A 22,253-nucleotide genomic window follows, 5' to 3' on the forward strand; every position below is an offset into this window, starting at 1 on the left:
ATTCTCAGCAGAATCTTAGATCCCTAAGCTAACTCTCTGCCAGGCCCAACCAATAAACTGTTCTAGTCTTTTCTTCACTACATCACTGAGAATCATGACAGGCACTAAAAAAATTAGTGTGAGAATCATGACAGGCACTAAAAAAATTAGTGTCATTACTAATATGTTTGATATACAACATCTATGTAATTGATCTGTAACTTTCTTAAAATAATTTACAAAGAGAAAACTTACCCCACACACACCAAACTTAATATTCTAATATTCCTTACTTGAAAGTGTATTTACCAAGGTACCTCTCTGGCTCATACAGAAGAGCATGAGACTCTTGATCTCAGGGCCATGAGTTTGAGCCCCATCTTGGGTGTAGAGATTACTTAAATAAAACTTTTTTTTAAAAAAAGTGTATTTCCTGGGGCACCTGCGGAGCTCGGTTGTGCAACTGGCTCTTGATTTCAGCTTGGGTCATGATCTTGAGGTCAAGGGAGCAAGCCCCGTGTGCAGCTCCACAATCAGTAAGGAGTCTGCTCAGGATCCTCTTTCTCTCACTCCCTCTGCTCCTCCCCACTCATGATAGAGGATGTTCAGCCATGATATTTGTGGTTAAATGACTATGATATTCTCCTCAGTTACTAAGTGATTTACATTGCATATAAGGGAGAACTTCCTGACAGCAAAGTAGTTGAACATTAAGATAGGAGGTGAGCCTGGCGTATTTTATGTACTGCCCTAAAATGAGTGACTCTTTGAATGTGTTTCCATTGTATAGACAGTCTATTCTTATTGCATTTTCCAAATCGTATGATTTTTAAGATTTTATTAATTTATTTGTGACAGAGCCATAGAGAGAGCATGAGTAGATGGGTGAAGGGGGAGAGGCAGAGGGAGGGGGAGGAGCAGACTCCCCACTGAGCAGGGAGCTTGACTTGGTGCTCAATCCCAGGACCCTGGAATCATGACCTGAGCTGAAGGCAGATGCTCAACAGACTGAGCCACCCAGGAACCCCTCCAAATTGTATTTTTGAAGGAAGACCTGTCTACTCTCCTGGACTACAATCTCTGCCCCCCTTATTTTTTTGTATCCCCAATACCTAGCAACGTGTCTGATATGCATTATATATTTGATAAGTTTTGATTGAATTAAATTTTAAAGGTGTTATTATTTGGTAATTTCCATAAAATCTCTACATTAGATAAATGGAGATCCTGTGATAAAGATTTCATTTTTTGCCAAAGCAATAAAACATTAAGTCTCTGACTAAGGAGAAAGCCCCAAATTACGTTAAGACATATCAAATTTCTATAGAAAGATATTTTAGGAGCTCCTGGGTGGCACAGTTGGTTGAGCATCAGACTCTTGGTTTCGGTTTGAATCGTGGTCTCAGGGTGATGAGATTGACCCAGAGTTGGGCCCCGCACTCAGCATGGAGTCTGCTTAGGATTTTCTCTCTCTCCCTCTGCAACACCCCCTCCCACTCATGCTCTCTCTCTCAAGTGAATAAATAAATCTTTACTTTAAAAAGGTATTTTATTTTTCTTTTGTATTACATGGTATAGTTAAAGATCTTAAGGTACTTTCAATAATACAGAATAAGATAAAATAATTAATAATGTCAATAATCAGTTATAATTACAATAGTAGGTCTTGTTTGGCCTATGGAGAGAGTTTACTCTTTAGATCACTCCAATAAATATTTAGAAAGGCCTAACTATATCTTAAATATTAAAACACATTTTAATATCCTAACTCTGGGAAACGAACTAGGGTTGGTGGAAGGGGAGGATGGCGGGGGGTGGGGGTAAATGGGTGACGGGCACTGAGGGGGGCACTTGACGGGATGAGCACTGGGTGTTATTCTGTATGTTGGCAAATTGAACACCAATAAAAAATAAATTTATTATAAAAAAATAACTAAGGCATTTAAACTTTATTCTCTTTCCATCAAAAAATGGATAGGACTGTTTCTGTAACAAGTGTGGAGAACTTAGTGTAAAATGTCTTGATTGATTCATATCTGAAACCAGACATTCTGGTTTCTTTTGTTCATTAATCCCATTAAGCTAGAATCACAGATGATTAAGGAGAATCACATGAGGACCTGGGTCCTCTACACTTTTTCAGAACCCGTCCAATTGTCTAATTTGTATGATCCTCACCCAGCTTCTGAACGGAGGGTGAAAGGTTTTGACTCTGTGTCCCATGTACTGAACTCTCCATTTAATCTCTCATTCTAGGTTTAGGGAAGCACAGGTGTGCGGGCTCAGGCACTGTTACACATTGATATGAAGAAACAGTAACACCAACACACAGGTATTTTTTTTAAGACTTTATTTATTTAAAAAAAAAAAGACTTTATTGATTTATTCATGAGAGACACAGAGAGAGAGGCAGAGACACAGGCAGAGGGAGAAGCAGACTCCATGCAGGGAGCCTGATGTGGGACTCGATCCGGGCCTCCAGGATCACGCCCCGGGCCGAAAGCAGACACAACCGCTGAGCCACCCAGGCATCCCTTTCTTTTTTCTTTTCTTTGTTTTTTTTACACAGGTATTATTTTTATCCTGGAGTACATGCCATGTTGGGACAACAGATCAAATCTGCCTTCAGACAGACTTCTGGTTATAATCTCCTGCCTTCTGCATCTGCTGCCTTCTCTCTATTGACCAAGTGGCTGAGATTCATTCAGGTTGCAGCCCTCAAATTATCTTGTCTTATGACTCTTAGGACAGAAAAGAAACCAGGCTTGTATTGCAATAAATCCACCTTTTTCAAATATCAAAGCTTAGAGAATTAATCTAGTGTGAGAGCACATTATCTTGTGCCCTACCTGCCAGAGTACACACTCAAGTCTTTTCTCTCAACCACACATGTGTTTAATGATGCATCAGCCACATTGTCTGGAACCTTCTATTCTTTTTCAGAACGACAACAATCAATGTACAGCCCATTTTGTCCCTTTGTCTTTTTCAACAATAAGCTCTTCCAGCCAGAACAGAAAAATGAAACAACAAAAAACTATGGTCTTTCCAATATACTATTTGAACTAGTCAGAGTTCAGAACAAATTAAGATAACTATCCAAATAAGATTGTGGCGCACACACAGACATTTTCTCAACTGTCTTTAAAAAAGCCTTCACTTCTTGGCCGAAACTATAGGTGTAGGCGAAGTGGGGTGTGTGTGTGTGTGTGTGTGTGTGTGTGTGTTTGTATGTATATAGAAAGCAATAAACCAAATACCAAATACACCGTGAAATATATTTTGCCTTTTCTTTGTCTTTAAAAAAGCCTTCACTTCTTGGCCGAAACTATAGGTGTAGGCGAAGTGGGGTGTGTGTGTGTGTGTGTGTGTGTGTGTTTGTATGTATATAGAAAGCAATAAACCAAATACCAAATACACCGTGAAATATATTTTGCCTTTTCACTTAAAAAAAAAAAAAAACCAACAATGCTTCTGTTTTCATAGAAGACACTGGAATTATCAGAATGTATTTACTCTGTTTTCAGTATGTCTTCTTCCAGAGACAGGGAACACAAAAATAAGGGTTCTTTCAGCCCTGACTAGCACATCACAATCCATCTGCATCCTAAAGGCAAGGGGCCTTTCCAAACAATCATTGCATTGTCCTTTCAGCAATAATACACTGTAACACTTTTCAATTGTTTCCACAGAGTCAAAGGGATTCATCCAGTGGCAATAGCCACAGGCAAAGCAGGCAGCGACACCGGTGTCAACACATCCTTTATAGCTTCTCTTGGAGAAATGCAAAAATAGATAACATAAGCACCACATGACAAATTATTACAGGCTATTTTGACCATGCTTGGGTTGTAGGTGGCACTTTCCAGAAAATTAGAATCAAATAAAATAGTCCTTTCCCTCAAGAGTCTAATATCTATGCTGCTAAAGCATGTATTTATCTGGTCTTACTCTAAACTGCCCATTTATAGTTTGTCTTTCAACACATCCGGGAACGCCAAGATTCTTCGGTCCCTGAGGAGAGACAAAGTGGCCTGTTCAGAAACCCTTGGTGGCTTGATAGTAGTTCAACACCACTCTGTTTCACATGGTGTCCTAATTCCCCTCGTCCTATCTCCCTACCCCATCATCAAGAGGGATGGAAGCAGGACTTGACCTCTTTTCTCCTTCACTTACGTACTTGATTAGACCAACAGGGGAAAGAGATGCTTTGAAGGGGAAAAAAAAAATGATTATACACAGACTTCATGTGTATCTAAAGTCATAGTCACTGAACCAACCAAATCTGACTCAGCCGACTGAAAATAAATTACCTGTCAAAACTTTATTAGATACAGAATCAATGTAATTCAATCGTTGGGATCATTCTCATCCTGTAGGCCCAGCCATTACCAGCCTCAGTTCTCTAGACCCATCCTCAAAAGAAAAACAAGAAAAAACATCACAGGTTGAGTTCTGATACCTCAGTTTTAACCCCTGGAACTAACCTCTTGTTACACCTGCCCTACTCCCTCCCATTCACCCACAGAGCTAGGCCCGCAAAATGTGACCCAGTGATAAGGATTGAAGGCAAAGTCAGACTCAAGGAATGATGATGCAGCAAAGGTAGGGATCCTTGTTTCTGATGTGGTTTTGCTTTTTCCAGTTGCTTCGTCATTTTTTCAGATCATTGGAGCAATAATGATCAATTTTGAAAATTCAGAAAGTATAGAGAATTATAAAGAAACAAAATAGGGGTGCCTGAGTGGTGCAGTTGGTTAAGCATTTGACTCTTGGTTTTGGCTCAGGTTGTGATCTGGGGGTCATGAGATTGAGCCCTGTGTTGGGTCTGAGCTCAGCAGGGGGTTTGCTTAAGATTTTCTCTCTCTCCCCCTCTGCCTCTCCTGCTCGTGCTCTCTCTCTAAAATAAATAAATAAATCTTACCCCCAAAAAAGAAAGAAACAAAATAATGCTACCATTTGGAAACAAACACCACCCATTTTGGTACCCTTTTCCTGGCTCAAGAGATTACCAACAACAGAACGGCTAGGAAATCTTCAGAAGGCCATGCTATTATTCCTCTGGTGTTACCCTGATAGCACTGGAATGTGGTGGTATTTCTTACAGGATATTGCAGCTGTCCATTTACTTGTCATGCCTTGTTCTTGAGGGAGTGTCTATTCCATAATGACTGTTCAATAAACCTTTCTTAATGGAAGTGAATTAAATCTAATTAGCCAGCAGTGGACTCCTAGGCAAACTTAGAAGCCCAGAATCAAAAGTTTAGTTTGGGTTCATAATTGTAGCCAAGAGCAAAACCAGTTTTATCTGCTGAGGAGTATACATTTTTCTTTTAAATGTCGACCCTCTTAACTTTTAATTAGCTTAAAGCAATTTTCTATCCTTGATGATTCTGACATCTCATAAATATCCAGAGAGAGAAAGTGAAAAAAAAGTCACAGAATGATCAGTATTTAAAATTTTCTAATTAGAGTATTTCCCACTGTTAACTCAGATATCTTATTTTCAAACTTTATTCACAACTCTGGATGGAAAAAAAAATCAAAAGACACCATGTGATATACCCGAGACATCAAGACATAAAGGTGTAGGATGTGGGCTAAACGTTTGGTTCTGGCATTTTCTTTTCCTGACTTTATTTTACTTATTTTTTAAGTTTTATTTATTTAGGTAATCTTTACACCCCAATGTGGGGCTCAAACTCATGATCCCAAGATCAAGAATCACATGCTTTTCCTACTGAGCCAGCCAGGTGCCCCTTCTTTCTCTCACTTTAATCTAGTTACTAAACTACCCAAGATTAAGAAACCACCCTGGGTTTCTTCATTGGTGAAATGTAGATAGTGTCTACCTCACTGAGTTGTGTTTACAATTAAGTGAAGTAACAGGCAAAAAAACCTAACACAACACCTGAATACATCAGAGGTGCTCAGAAAGTGTTCACTAAATCAAAAGCAATCATGTTTTCTTGCCTTTTTTAATCCTGGGATTATTCACAACATGGTATAAAATAATTTTAGATATAATGAGTAACTTAGGTAATTATTAGCCTGTTCACTTTTTAAAGGAAAAATATTCAGACTCAGCCATTAAGGTTGTGTCTACTTGAGACAATTTGCCAATCATGCAGTGTAATTTGGGTCAAAACATTTTTTTTCCTTTTCCTTTTAATATGCCTTTACAGGGAATTTGCAGGAGAGACAATTGTCTACTTAACCAAAGAGCTGATTGAGTCACACACTCTCACTGGGGTGAATCAGCGAAGTCACACAATTCTCATTCTGGGATCTAAGACGCTGGTGTAAAAGTTTTAAACGGTGGCGAGCAATCACATCTGGGTGTCTCTTTGGGGAAGGACAGCTGATTGACCACCCAAGTGACACCAGCTCCCACTCACCATTATCCAGGACACACCCCACCAACTTGCACACTCCCAAACTCACTCCTGTCACTCTCCAGAGTTGATTGGGCTCAGGGGGCTGACGTGCCCTGACAACATCACAGGAGATAAAGTTAATGAATCTGCAGGCCAGTAGGTTCGCTTATAATAAAAAAATACAGTGTGTGGGTAGTAAAGCAAATCCTGGCTTCTCTACCCTACCCCAGGTCACCCTCCACCCTGCTATAAGTGAGCTATGTAGAAAACCAACATATGAAAATTTTGTTTTGTAAGCTTACAATCATAAAGAAAGAAATCAGTTGCATAATTCAAATGTCTGATGGTATCAAGTGTTCAGGTTCTGTCCATTTCACTGAACTCTTTTGTTGTCTTCCCACGTCCCAGGTAAAACAAAGCCCTTTCAGGCATTGTTATCGGTAACGATCTGACCTGGGTGTACCCTAACTAAACATTGCGGTCAGATTTTAGTGCTTGGCGTGGTCAGACCAGAAAGGTTCAGCTTGTTGGCCTGATGCCTTAAGTTTTAGAAAATATATACTGTTTAATTAAAATAGAGGGGAAAAACTAAGTTAATCCAAAAAAAGCAACCCGATTGCCAGGATCCCTAAATAAATACAATCTTAACCTGCCCAGAGTCAGGTGGGGTGAGGTGCTATGAATCACCCACCTTTAGCCTCTTATCCACACCTATGGCTGGAAAGACAGAGCCAGAGGAGGTAGAGGAGAGGGAGAGAGAGGGAGAGAGAGAGAGAGAGAGAGAGAGAGGCAAGTGGCATAGACATGACCTGGGGGTGAACCTTGTGAACCCTGGTTGCTGGGCTCACCTGTCTCCATTACTTAGCAAAGAAGTCAAATGTTGCCAGTTGTTCAGTTTCTATTTAGTTCATTCAAGTTTCCATCCCTCTCTTGGTGTTTCTACTTTTTCACACAATTATCAGAGGGAGCACCTAAAGGGCCACTTAAAAATAATGTGTAAAATCTCTTTGATTAACAACACTTCAATTATGCAGGGAAAGCATGTCAGATCTCTCGGAAACCGCCCCCAGGAGAACAGGCAGGAGCCATGAATCCCAGTTTAAAACAGATTGGAAATTAGCAACATTAGCCAACAGTTTCTCCTGACCAGTTGGGTTACCTTTTAAATCCCACTTGCACAAACCTGGCTGAAAATAAAGAGGATTTTATGTGGCTTGTTGATGGTTAGCTTTCCAATTAAAGCCTCTTAACTGACTCGATAGAAACACACTTCAAAGTATTTCATTCAAATTGTTCTGATAGGGCAGCCCAAGTGGTTTAGCGCGGCCTTTGGCCCAGGGTCTGATCCTGGAGACCCGGGATCGAGTCCTATGTCAGACGCCTGCTTCTCCCTCTGTCTGTGTCTCTGCCTCTCTGTGTGTGTAGCTCATGAATAAATAAATAAAATCTTTTTTAAAAAATTGTTCTGGTGGGCTACATATGAAATTTCATTGCAGAAATGTCATCTAATCCAAGAACTTTGTTTGATATGAAATCTCTGATATCACCAACTCCTAGAAGCTAAAAGAAGACTCAGGTACTTTAACCTAATGGAGAAAGTTTGTCTTTCTTTAGTTCCCAGTGATTTTTAGCCAAAACGAATCAGGGTAGAAAGACTCTAACACAGTAACTCACACAAAAGTATTCATGACCAAAGGAGCTTACAGTATTGACTCACCCAAAGCATTAGTATTTTAACAAGAGACGGGGCCTTAACATAAAGGAATAAATCAGTCTGGGGAATTTCAGGCATCTAAGACATAATGAGAGGAGAGATGCGTCAGATACCACTACATTGGCAACACGGCCCAATGGTTCAAAGTGCGAGCTTTGAATTCACTCAGATCTGAATTGGGTTCTGCCTCTGGATCTTTCTAGCTGTGTGACCCTGAGCAAGTAAATTATTTAACCTATTTCAGGGTCAGTTTTCTTACCAATAATAGTACCTTCTTCACACAACTGTTACAGAAATTAAATGAAAAAACCATAGAAAGCGCTTAATGCAGTGCCTAGCAAATAAAAAGGCACGTGAAATGAAAGCTGTTTATGAAAGGTCATCCATCAATCCTAAAATCACAAAAGGCTGGGTTTTACAACAAGCTTCCAGATTCCACATTTTCTACTACCCACTGACACTTAAGGAATATTTTACTAACTCTGTAGTAAATTTAGTTTGTAGTTTGTAAAATGTCTAAGTTTACAAATCTAGCACCCTTGCATTTATGGGAGAAGTGGTCTGATATTTAAAAGTATTGACAGCTGGTTAACCCTATCTACCAACGGATATATTTTTAGAGCCTGGTTTCTATTTATTTTGTTTATTTAATTTTTAAAAATTTTAAGTAGGCCACACACCCGATATGGGGCTTGAACTCATGACCCTGTGATGGAGAGTCACATGCTCTACCGACTAAGCCAGCCAGGCACCCTATTTCCTATTTAAATGCAGAGGGTGGCAGGTGGCTGGCTTAGTGGCTAGACTGCAGGACTCTTGATCTCAGGATCATGAGTTCAAGCCCCACATTGGGTGTAGAGCTTATTTGTAATAAATAAATGTGCTTGTAGAGAGAGCTACAACCATCTTATATTGAACTCTCAGACTCTCTGATGAGATGTAGTTCTCAATGATAATAGGCACTGATGACTCAAAGACTAAGACAGAGGTAAACATAAAGAATTGAGAAGATCAGAAAGAGCACCAGGGAAACTTCTATAAAGACAAAAGTTCCGGAAGTATTCATTAACTCACTGGTGGAAACCCGTTCACAGTGTATGCATATCGAGCCAGTGTTTGCACATTTTAAATATTTTATAATTTTCTTTCTCACTTATACCTCTGTAAAGCTGAAAATAAGACTACATTTTGCATTTACAAAAAAAAAAAAAAGAGAGACAAGAAAGAAGGAAAAAATTCTTTCTTCTTGCCAAAAATAAGTAAAGAATTGAGGCATAGCTGAATTTACTTTTTGTTTAAATTTAATTTTTATTGTCACTGTCCTGATTCTATAAGTGACAGACTAACTACAGAGAGAGGAGAGGCTAAAGATGCTGGAGGGAGGGAGGGGAGAGGCAGTTAACTGGCCTTGAATGAATTTGCAAAATGACCTTAAGCCTCCATGAGACAGTAAGTCCCAGAGAGCCTCAGGATGTGACAGGGGTATATGCTCTGCTTTTGTGATAAAAAATCTGATGATCCAAGTCATGAGCTTATTATATTCAGGAGGAAGCTGCAAGGAACTCAGGAGGAGGAAATGGCATTTCACCAGGACTGTGAGGGTGGTTAACCATGGGTTTAAATACTTTGCACTTTGTGACCAACTCCCAGCCAAATTCCTTTTCCCCACAGGTTGATGTAAGGACTGTAAGGACCTGCTGTACATCCAAAGCAGCTGGGAATTTAAACTTCTTTTTCTGTGTTAGACTTAGATTGTCTTCTAAACTGGTGGGAGGTTAGGCTCATCATAGTGGGAGACACTAAAAATTCATCATTCTGCTGAAAAGATGAATAAGGGGTTACCTCTCCACATGTGAAATTTGACAATTTATTTGTCCTCAAACCTGATGAGATTTAACTCTCAGCTTCTACCAGGTGAGACTTCTTATTATGGAACAATTGTTAGAATTAAATGAAGCAGAAATCCTTCATGCTATTCCTTGTTTTGGTCTCTTGATTAAAACCATAGTAAGCACCTATTAAGTACTACAGTATAGGCTCCATTGGGTTCAAACCAAAAGTCATAACCAACAAATGCATATATGTTGAAATGTTCATGCATTCTGACTCCTATATATCAACTTTCCATCTTATGAACATCAAACATTTTTAAATGTTGATCCATCATTTTATTTTTTTAAGATTTATTTATTTATTTATTTATTTATTTATTTATTTTTATTTATTCATGAGAGACACAGAGAGAGGCAGAGACACAGGCAGAGGGAGAAGCAGACTCCCCACAGGAGCCTGATGCAGGACTCGATCTCAGATCCCAGGATCACAACCTGAGACGAAGGCAGCCACCCAACCACTTAGCCACCCAGCATACCTTAATTTTTTTTTTTTTTTTAAGTAGGTTGCATGAGTGGCTCAGTCAGTTAAGTGACCAACTCCTAGTTTCCACTCAGGTCATGATCTCAGGATCCTGAGATGGAGCCTCGAGTTAGGCTCTATGCTCAGCTTGGGGCCTGCTTGTCCCTCTCCCTCAATTTCTCCCCCCACCCCATCCCTCTCTCTCACTCAAATAAAAAAATAATCTTAAAAAAAAAAAAAGAAGGCTCCATGCCCAATCTGGGGCTTAAACTCATGACCTCAAGAAGGAGAGTCACATGCTCTACCGAGCCAGCCAGATGCCGCCAACCCAATATTTTAAAATTGAAATTGATGCACTAAAGCTGAATGTATCAAATCAATAACTCTGGGTAGCCTCACCTAGTGTCAGTATCTGTAATTCAAAGTTTAATTGGACAAAAAGGAAGAGATTTTGGACAGGATCCCCTTTAGCTCACTTCCTCATGAAGCTTTTGATGAGAGAGGACAACCAATCACTGTGCTTGAGACACAAAGCCACAAACAGTCCCCACCTTCAAGAACTTCCAAGTGGAGTGAGGCAGGTGGACAGACCCATAGCACATCCGTTAATCAAATCTGCATATGCCTGCCTTGCAGAAATCAAGTCCCCAGGTTTTTCCCACATTTGGACCACAGCGAGATAGAACATCACTGGATTCCTCCTTACCTGATGTCCATAATGAGGACTCTGAGATACTGAGGAAAAGTTAGACTCTATGACTTTTTCAAAAGATCTTCATGTCTAAAAAGTTTTTGTTTTGCTTTGTTTTGACAGTTACAGCTGGATGCTCAATGATAAGTTGGAGCTCTCTGGAAAATTCATCTAGAACGCATTGTTCTCTTATAGTGCAAATGAATGAATTATTAATGGACCTTATAAATAGAGCAGAAAAAAATTGGCATTTGTTCTTATATATCATATGCAAAAGTATACAATTTGTATAGGAAGACATTCTGTAACTCACTTAAGAAGCATGATATGTAAGTATGTAATAAAGATTATTTTCTATGCTATAAATCTGAAGAGTCTAAAACCAAACAGAATAAAGGGTCAGAGACACAAATATCATGACAGAGCCAGAAAGCACACAAAAGGTCAGCAATCTCTAGCAAATACTCACACAAAATTTGTTTGTTTAATTTTAATTGATATTTTTACTGCACTTAAAAATCAGTAAGGGGCACATCCATGATGTATCATCTTCTTCCTTCCAATTAGATGAAAGGCCAACCCATTTTAAAGTCTGTATCATGGTTTCTGTGGCTAGCTAAAGGTTATAAGAATTTTACTTTGCTGATGAAGGTGGATTTTTATTTCTTAAACAATCACTTAATAAGAAAGGAGCAGAGGTCATTATAGTCGTTAATGCAGGAAAGTATCCTTTTGTCACATTTTTAAATCTATCTAGGTAGCATCTTTTTCTTAGCATATTTTTATTTTTTTATTATTTTTTTATTGGAGTTCAATTTGCCAACATATAGCATAACACCCAGTGCTGATCCCACCAAGTGTCCCCCTCAGTGCTTAGCATATTTTTAATAAGGCATCTTAAAATTTTACCATCTGTTAATCTGCAGGTTGTTGATTTTTTTATTATTATTTGACTTCTTGAGAAATTTTAGGTTTTTCAAAAAAAAGTTTCAAGGAACTTTACAGATGACAGAAAACTAAAATAATTGGACAGTTTAAATGGGAGGACATATTTTTGTTTTAAGAGAAATATTTAATAGAAAATGAATTCCTTTAAGACTAAAGTTTTTACCTATTGCACTGGTTCAAGAAATGTGTAATGAGATATAGACATTTTGTAATAGGGTCCTCATCTGAAATGAGTTTGTGGCCAGCTCTGAAGGACACCACTTAACAGATGTCCATCTGTCCATCCTTCCTTCAGTCCTTCCTTTTTCATTTGTGAAATCCTCATTTAATATTTTACACTGCTACAAGGCACATCCCACAGTAGCTACCTCCTTTTTAGTTGTTTATGGCACACAGTGCCAGGGGTTAGGCTCTGTCCCTGTGTGAATCACCAGAAAAGCAAGAATACAGCACATACTAATGCATTTTGTTCATTGATAAAAGGAAATTGTTCTCAAACTACACTCTCAAAGAATATTGATTTTCTTGTACAGAACCAAGATACCCTGCCCCTTAAAAATTAAAAAATGATGACTTTTTTGCAACTCCAAGAGAAATTTAGGTTAACGATAGTGCTTTCTCTTTTGGTTTTTATAAAGTTGGGTTTTTTTTCTTAAACCTTTGACTCTTGCTATAAATTGTGTCTAGGCATTATTTTTCTATTAGAGACAGCGTCTAATTTAACACAAAAGTATATATTTAATTCCTACATATTTACTCTATCCATATTTCATGGTATTCCATTAAAAAGCCTCAAAAAAAAATAAAATAAAAAGCCTCATGGTTTCTAGATGCTCTGCCATAGGAAAGTATTAGAGAATCACTAACACAACTCTGCTATTAATTAACATTAAAAATTTTGACTGAGCTCTTATTTTCATTGAGAGCAATATAAAATACACAAATATAGTGTGTGTGTGTAACACCTGCTCGCATTTAATTGTGACATTTTAAAATTGGACAAGTGTTTTGACATCTGCTCCTCCCTCAACATAAAATATATCTTGAAAAAAGTGTAAATTAATATACAAGTTTGCAGGTCTTCTCAACCCATGTTACTGTTACCTAGTAATACTTACTAACCCTTTTTCTTGTTTATTCATTTTGTCATACTTTGAACTACTGGTGGTGTCGTTTCTTTCCTATTTAGTTGACAGATGCTTGTTATAATTTAGGTGCCAATCACTCCCTCACAAATGTGTTTTTCATTTGTCCCAGAACAGGCCACATTGGTCTTTCTGGTACTATCTCACCTCCCAGCTCACCAGAAAGACCCTAAATGGTTGGCCTTCCCTCTGAATGGGCAATGCTTTGCATTGGAGACCTGGCTCTACTTCAATGGTTCTCAGGCTTGGCTGCACATTAGAATCACCTGGGCAGCTTTTAATCCCCAACCCCATACCCCACCCCTTGACCAATTAAATCAGAATTTTGGTCTGAGATCCGGGCAGTCCTTTTCAAAGATCTCCAGGTGATTCTGGAGTTATTCTGATTCTGCCAAGGTTATAAACCACTGGTTTAGGCAGAGGTCTTAACCTACATAATACAACCTGGCCTCCACTGAGTTCTCTAATATGGCACGATTCAAGGAGAATTTTCTCCTTCAACCACCCTCCTAAATAAATAAAACAGAACAGCTATTAAGGCAGAGCTCATGTGATTTCTTCCTGCTTACCCCCACATTTTTCAAGTCAGCTCTCCAAACCTAGAATATAAGGCCGAAGTACGTTTTAAAAAATAGCAATCAATGATCCTGACTATCTTATGAATTTCACCATTATTCCTGAACACTAGTTTCACATATTCATGACCAAGGATGTTTTAAAAGTCCTTTGCAACTTTGTCTACATGAATTCGTTAATACCATGCAGTTGTGGTTCTTCATTCAGCTTCATTCAGTCTGAATAATAAAATCTGAATTAAAACTGAGATCTGAATTAAAATTTTCGTCTATTCATCCAAAGCTGTGTAGACTGTAAACTCATAAACAATGGTCACCCCTTATTCACTCATGAATCCCAGTATCCAGTAGATACCTAACCCAGGATCATGGCCCTCAAATGAATCAATTTGTTAAACAATTGATAAACAAATGGACAGATGCCAGGGTATGAAAAGCTAAGCACTTATCGAATTCAAATCAGAGAGAAGTTCACAAAGGCGGGTGGTGTGTACTTACAACCTGTGCACAGTCATTGGGAAAGAAATCAAAATAAATTCAGACAACACGTTCAAAATTCCTAGTCCTTTGTCAAAGGAGGCGATTAGGGCGACATATATGTGGAAACAGTTAAGTAACTAGGAAAAGTCAAAAATAATAAAAAGTCAAAGTAAACGGCACACACAAATTGCATTACATAATTTCATAGAAGATTAAGATTCCTGGAGCCACCAAGAAAAGCTCCATGGACTCGAGATAAACCTTTAAGTACAGGCAGGATTTAGAAATGATGGAAGGAAGAGGCTCCTACAAGGCAGGAAGATGGAAGAGGCAAAGGACCAGAGTTGGGAAAGAATGTGGGTTGTGCTCAAGAAGCAACAACTCCTTTTTGGACTCAAAGATCAATCAGTCAGGCTGCATCAAAAGTTTCCTGGCAGGGAAAATGGGCTTAGGGTATTGTTTTACAATCTCTGGAGGGTATGTGTTTGTGTGTGTGTGTATGTGTGTGTGTGTCTGTATGTCCATCTGTCTGTGTCTGTGTTCACTGGTATGCTGAAATTTGAGTTTCTGTATAACTTATCTGCTAGCAAGTATGTAGGTGAAGAATCAGAAACAGGGGTCAGGCTATGACAGCCTGGGTGATGAGTGTTTGGCAATGAGTGGACATAATAAAAACTAAAATGAAAAGCTATCACAGCAAGATGCACTTAGGGTGAAGAATCCAGGGTACTTCAGGACTGGTGTTCTCTTTGAAACAAAGAAAGAGAAGAGATCACAATGAATATAAGGTTTAGAAACCAAACCATATTCACCAAAGAAGTGACAGGACTGAAGGAGAACAACTCTCAGCATTTCAAGAGAGAGCATCTAGAATCCTCCTGTTAGGATTACAATGGCAATCTCAGGTACACAGGTTGGAAGTAAAGGTCTATTCATTTCAATGATCAAATTTTAGGAGGATGTATCAATTGCCAAAGTAAATTCAAGCAGACCTTTGATAAAACTTATTTTCAGAAGCAGGGATCGACATTATTTTCAATGCAGTTAACTTCTCACTGAAAATATCCATTCCAACGTCTGACAAGCTTTCTAGCTTTATCAGAGGAAAAGATTTTCAATAGGGGAATGTACACAAGGCGTTCTAAAAATTTATATCATCCTTGAATTTATAGGCCAAAGTACATCTTTATTTAATCCAAATAAAACACAATCAGAAAAAAAAAACACAATCAGAAGGTGAAAGAACAGTAATACATTTGTATATCAAATGTGCATTCCGAATAAATTTCATTTGTTTGAACTCTCTCAGATAGTAAAATTGTTGGAAACATCAGTATTCTTTGGTGGTTGTGATATGAAAGAAAATATCCTTTGTAAACACTGGTAGTAATAATGTTTCTTTTTTTTTAAGATCTTATTTATTTATTCATGAGAACACACAGAGAGAGAAGCAGAGACACAGGCAGAGGGAGAAGCAGGCTCCCTGCAGGGAGCCTGACGTGGGACTCAATCCCAGGTTTCCAGGATCACACCCTGGGCTAAATGCAGGTGCTAAACCACTGAGCTACCAGGGCTGCCCCACTAATAATGTTTCTAATTACACGTCACAGCAATCACAAATAGTGACTACTTGTAACATTCAGTAATTTTGGTAAGCGGTACCAGCATTCTTTGAATAAAAAGAATGAACTGAAGTCATTAGATCAGACTCACATGTTCCCTTATCTGGGCCTTTGCTCATTATGCCATTTCCCTGAATTCTTCTCTAATGTGCTTAACTACCCATGCTTTACCTATACTCAACAGTCTGCTTGAATATCATCTTCCCTTTTCCGAAATTCTATTGTACTTGCTGTCCTATATCTTGCCGTAGGCCATTCGGACTGCTAAAACAAAAAAACACAGACTGGGTGCCTTATAAGCAACAGAAATTTATTTCTCACTGTCCTGGAGGCTGGATGCCTTCTTGTTCTCACATGCTGGGAGGGGGCAAGGGAGCACTCTTGGACCTCTTTTCTAAGGGCACTCACTTCATTATAGGGACCTACGTCCCTCCTAAAGGTCCCACCTCCTAAAGGCATCCCCTTGGGAGGTAGGTTTCAACACATGAATGGGGGCGGGGAAGACATTCATTCATTCCTTAGCACCCCTCATTTGGACTTACATTTTTTATGTTCACTATTTGCTTTCTTTTACTTCTTTTTCCCCACTAGTGACTGTGGAGGAAGTTCCCTCTAGGAGGAACAAGCTAACTGACACTTCCAGTAGGAAGTACCAGATGGATCCAGAGGGTGACACATTCTTTGGTGGGACATTCTGTAATTCAACTGGTCTCCCTCTTTAATGAGACGGTATCATGAAAACAGAGACTGTGCCATATGACATGATGTCTACAATCTCTAATGATCAGTGTTTCATGGTTTGGGGTCAGAACCTGATTCGGATAAACTAGGTGTAAAGGACTTGTTTGGATAATTGTGGAAATTATTTTACAAATGAGATGTTAGATAAGATGTCCCTATGTTTAGGGACATGAAAAGTTGGAGATTATTAGGTGGAAAAAAGCAAAAATCAAGACAAAATGGACAGTATGATTTCCTGGGGAAAAAAAAAGATTTGAAGGATATACATTAAGAATTTAATAGTCCTATCAATGGATGATGGAATAGGATCTTTTTAATGATTTTGTTTTTGGCTTCTCTGCATTTTCTAATTTTCTACAAGGTACATACACTGCTTTTATTACAATAAAATCTTCGCTTTCCCTCACCCACCACGAGTCTCCCTCCTAAACATTCTCCAGTCTGCTCACTTCTCTCCTTCTCTTCTACCACTTGAACCGCGATCCAAGCCTGTTATCTCTTCCTGGGGGTAAAGTGACAGTTACTCAGCCAACCTCTCTGTCTCTAGTCCAGTTCCCTTCTCCATCAGCCACCATTGTGAACATCTAAAATTCCAGTCTAGCAATATCATTCTCTTGTTTAATATCTCTCAGTGGTTCCATATCCCACATAGACGATGGGCCAGGTTCTTGGTATGGGATGGAGAGCTCTTTAGGATCTGGCCCTTGGGGACGTCCCTCCTCATCCCCTGTCTCACACTGCCCAAAGCTCCAGCATTACCAACCTGCACATAGTTCCTTGCACACATTATGCCCTCCTGTGCCTTGATCCTCTTCCTCAAGCTTTTCCTCTCTTTTGAATCTCCTTCTCTTCCCATCCTTACCAACACATGCCAAATTCCTGTAATCCTTCAAGTATTATTCCTCCAGCAACTCTTTCCTGACTAGCCCTGGCAGTCAGGCTGAATGTCCCTCTTCATGCGTTCAGGGCACCGTGCATACTTCACTGTCATACTCACCACTTCGCCCAACAGACAGAGCATCTGTCGGTGCATCTGCAACTCCCACTACAGTAGACGCTATTCCCAAGCAGGCACTGTGAAATGTCCCATCCACATGGTATGGCCACGACACACATTTCAAGAGCTGATCTGAATGGTGTGGGTGGGCAGTGCATTCCTTCAGCTGTGGGTCTCTACTTCCCCACTAGCTGTCACCCCTTCTCAGAGCATGCCCAGAAGGCAGCACCAGGACTGCAGATCGAAGACTGCCCCGGAAAGGATAACATCCACCAAAGGATGATAATAGCCATCTCTGTACTTGGCCAGATTGTGAAGTTACTGGAAAACCTCAGCCTCCTGGGCTCCAGATGAGTACCTGAGGCAATCCTGGGATGCATCTCTTTCTGTCTGGCTTCCTGCCATCTAGACCTGAGTTTCATTCTGGCACAGATAGATGCAGATGCTCCATGCCTTCCAAAAAGCACCTACTTCAGAACTTGACATATTTTATCCAAACTTATTACACTCTAGTTTAGCCCCAGATATGGGCTTGTCATATCACTTGTCATCGCCTAAACCTCACTAAGACAGTGAGACTTATCTTTCCACCTACATCATAAACTCCCCCAAGAACAGAGCCAATGAATGCATCTATATTCCCTTGTATTCCAAATCACACCTAGCTCAATGCTTTGCATGTAGTAAGTTTCAATCCATCCTTGTGGATTGTTAAATTCTAAACATTATCTTTCAAGCCACTCATAATATTGTGCTCTATTTGTTGACAGTATTTTTAACATTTCAAAAACCACTCTTGGCAGCCCAGGTGTCTCAGCGGTTTAGCGCCACCATCGGCCCAGGGTGTGATCCTGGAAACCCGGGATCAAGTCCCACATCAGGCTCCTTGCATGGAGCCTGCTTCTCCCTCTGCCTGTGTCTCTGCCTCTCTCTGTTTCTCATGAATAAATAAAAATAAAAATTTTTAAAAAAGAACCACTCTTATCCTAATCATTGGTTAGTACCTTTAACCAGATCCCCATCTTTGAATGGTTTTAATGTCTGCTACCAGTCCTTAACTTCACACTCTCCATTAATTCATTTCTTCTCTGATTTGCCCCTCAAAAATTATTTTGAACACATTTTAAAGCATCTTTTGCCAAAATCACACTGTGATCAGCTATATTCTGAAAATATGCATACTTGATTTTTTTTCAACTGCCTTCAAAGGGATTATTAAATTCTCTGTTTTCTTCCAAGTTCTGTGGATGTTGCTCCGTTATTTCCTATGTTCTTCTACAGGAGTGGAGAAGTCTTAGGCTAAGCTGGCTTAGTTCTTTTGGAAGTTACATCCTTCCATGCCTTCCCTTCTTCAACCCATAGAATGATGGACTGTCAGCTGTCAGCCTTGAAAGCAGGCTGGGTCCCCACTAGAGTTCTCTGAGACAAAGTAGACCATTCAATTGCTGAGAAGAGACAGTGTGAGGGCCTGGAGGACAAAGCAGGGACCAGGGCTGGGTTCTGGGAGCCTCATATTCAAGATTTAGAATAGGAGAGCAAGTGAAAGCAGCACAGACTCTGAGTAGGACCAGAAAAGTCTTGCAGGCCTTCATTTCATATGGGAGTAAGTGAGTCAGCCTGGATTCAAGGGCTGGGGCTAGAAAGATAAGATCCTTTCTAGATTTAAACATTTAACTACAAAATGTACTTCTTCCTTACACTGTCTTTGAAACATGCATGATTTATCTTCTTGCTTTTCCTTACCTCTACCCCACCAGTGACCACCCACTTCAAGCCTTTGTTCTTAGATTTATTTTAGATTCAGATGTTAAATGCTTTTAGATTTATAAAAAGATTTTATTCTATACTTATTACTTCTAATCTATTTGTTCTACTTACTTTTTTTTTTTTTTTATAACAACAGCTTATGGGTTGGCAGCCCTCCATGTCTGCCTCTTTATTCCAATTATTTCTTAGGAAAAAACACAGGAAAATTTCTTTGTGGCTTTGAGTTAGGCAAAGATCTATTAGATGGGGAGTAAAAAGCATAAGAATAAAAGAAAAAAATCAATAAACTGAACCTCATCAAAATTAATAATGTTGCTTCTTGGGAAACATCAGAAAAAAATAAAAAGGCAAGCCACAGATTAGGAAAAATATATATATACATATAGAAAACATATATCTGACAAAGGACTCAGAATATAATAGAACTCTTAAAGTTTAGTAAATGAGAAGACAAGCAATCTGATTGGAAAAATGAGCACAAAAGTTTGACTAGACATTTATAAAATAATATTTGAATGGCCAACAGGCAGATGGAAAGATGTTTCACATCATTGGTCATTAGTGAAACACAAATTAAATCCATAATGAGATGCCACTACACATCCACTAAAATGGTTAATGTCAAATGACTGCTAATACCAAATGTGGGTGAACATATGGTGAGAATGTAAAATGGTATACCTCCTTGAAAAAGTTTGACAGCTTCTTTAAAAGTTAAGTATGCGTCTACCTTAGGAATGTACCAATTTACCAATGTATGTACCAACATTTTCATTCCTAGCTACCTAAGAAAAATGAAAACATATGTCCATGCAAAGACTTTTCCACGAATGCTCATAGTAGCATTATTCATAATAACGCCCAAAATGGAAACTATCCATATGTTTAAACAAAATGTGGTTTATCCATACAAGCCACCCAACTGTAAGAAGAAACAAACTTCTGAAATACACAACATGAATGAATCTCAAAACCACCATGCTAAATCAGGGGGCCAGCTGAGGGCAGCCGGGTTAGAGGAAGACTGGTAAGAGGCTAGCGAGGGTACCAGGTCACTGCAAGCACAGAAAACCTGGAGCATAGCCTCCAGACAGACCCTGGAATAGTTTCAGTTGATTCTCACAATGGGTCCTAGAGATTCTCTTCTATACAGATGGACATACAGGAGGCTGAGAGTAGAGGCTGAGTGCTTCCACAGCCTCCTTGCCCTCTCGGAGTCCTCCCAGGGCTCCCTGTTGTGGCTTCTGAAATCCCTGAGCTCTCCAGATTCAAATGTCCTTGAGGAGCTTTGTTTTTCCAAGGGGGAAAAAAAAATGCCAAACTGTGACAGTTTCCTTAGGTCTCTAAAGAACATTTGCCTTTGGTTCTCCTCAATTGGGTTATCTATTTCTAAAAGATAAAGAATGAAATAATTTTCTGACTAACTGCTATTAGAAAAGGCTTATTAGGGGGCACCTGGGTGGCTCAGTGGTTGAGCATCTACCTTTGGCTCAGGTCCTGGGATCGAGTCCTGCATCAGGCTCCCCATAGGGAGCCCGCTCCTCCCTCTGCCTGTGTCTCTGCCTCTCTCTCTGTGTCTATCATGAATAAATAAATAAAATCTTTAAAAAAGAAAAAAGAAAGAAAGAAAATAAAAAGGAAAGAGAAAAGGAAAGAAAAGGCTTATTAGGGTACCTGGCTGGCTCAATCCATAGTGCACATGACTCTTGATCTGAGGGCCACAGTGGGAGCCCCGGGTGGGATCCCTCTCTCAAGAAAGAAAGATATGGATTATTAAATCTGATTCTTCCCTTCTAAATTCCATCCTCATCCCTCTCCCTTCCCTGGGCTTCCTTCTCATTTCCTAGACCAGACAACTGTCTGTTCCCTCCTCCCCACTCCCTACCCCCAGTACAGGTCTGTGAAGGGAGATGTTCTCTGTGCAGAACAGAGCTTATGGGAAAGACTGTCTTTGTGTTTACGATGCCCTTGCCCAATGTGACCCTTCAGGAACTGGTGTTAAGTGAGGCAGTGGCACAAGAGTATGCAGAAGCCTCTCAATAGGCTTTCAGATGCGGGTGGGAAGGAGAAATATGAATGGATTAGGGGATCATTCCAGAAAGTAGGAGGGAACAAAGGACTTAAAGAACAAATGGGCTCTGAGAGAGTCTTACGAAAGAAGTGGTGTCCTCTGATGACCACAGAAAGGAAGAGATTGTTATTATCTAAAGACTCAAAAAGACTGGCATATTGTTCTGGACCAATGCCAGGCACGCATGAGGATCTGGCAAGGATTATCAGAGATCCTCTGTTAAAGCGCAGATCGCATGTGTGCTGAAAATGTGTTCTTTCTCTGGGTTTGAGGTGACAGACAGCCACATCACATGCCATCCCTTTCTCCATCCTGGTTCCAGCCAGGCAATAAACCCAATTGTCACCCAGTCTGTCTCAACCATGTGCTTTCCCTAGCCAGCTGAACAAAATATTTTCAGAATGTGGAACATAAACAAGGTTCCTACTGTTAGCAATTCCATGTCATTTACTTGTGGCTTATTTTATTTTATTTTAAGTCACATTTAAATTCAAAAGATTGCCAGCCTGCACGATGCGTGTAAACAAATCAGAAATATAGATTAGAATGGCAACTGATTAGTTAGCTGTGAAAGTGTCTGTGTAAATGGAAGAAGGGGGGAATATCTATTATGCTCCTGGGATATTGCTTCTCCACAGGAAATTCAATTGTGAACAGGGCTTTAAAAGCAATGACTTTAGTCATCTGTGTTTTCTACACACTGGTTACAGTAAATGCTAATAGAACACCTAGGCAGACCTGCACCAGGGCTCATGTGCTACAGCTTCACAAAGGAAAACAGGGAGCAGTCC

At 39.6% G+C, this 22,253-nt stretch overlaps 1 non-coding gene across 1 annotated transcript; it reads right to left on the reverse strand.

The window, feature by feature from the left end:
- Window positions 1-8,747: 8,747 nt before the first annotated feature.
- TRNAE-CUC (transfer RNA glutamic acid (anticodon CUC)) lies at window positions 8,748-8,820 on the reverse strand. The gene has a single exon. It is a non-coding gene; the product is annotated as a tRNA-Glu (tRNA).
- Between the last annotated feature and the right edge of the window lie 13,433 nt (window positions 8,821-22,253).

This window comes from Nyctereutes procyonoides, unplaced genomic scaffold (genome assembly GCF_905146905.1).
Source record: "Nyctereutes procyonoides isolate TBG_1078 unplaced genomic scaffold, NYPRO_anot_genome, whole genome shotgun sequence".
Lineage (NCBI taxonomy): Eukaryota > Metazoa > Chordata > Mammalia > Carnivora > Canidae > Nyctereutes > Nyctereutes procyonoides.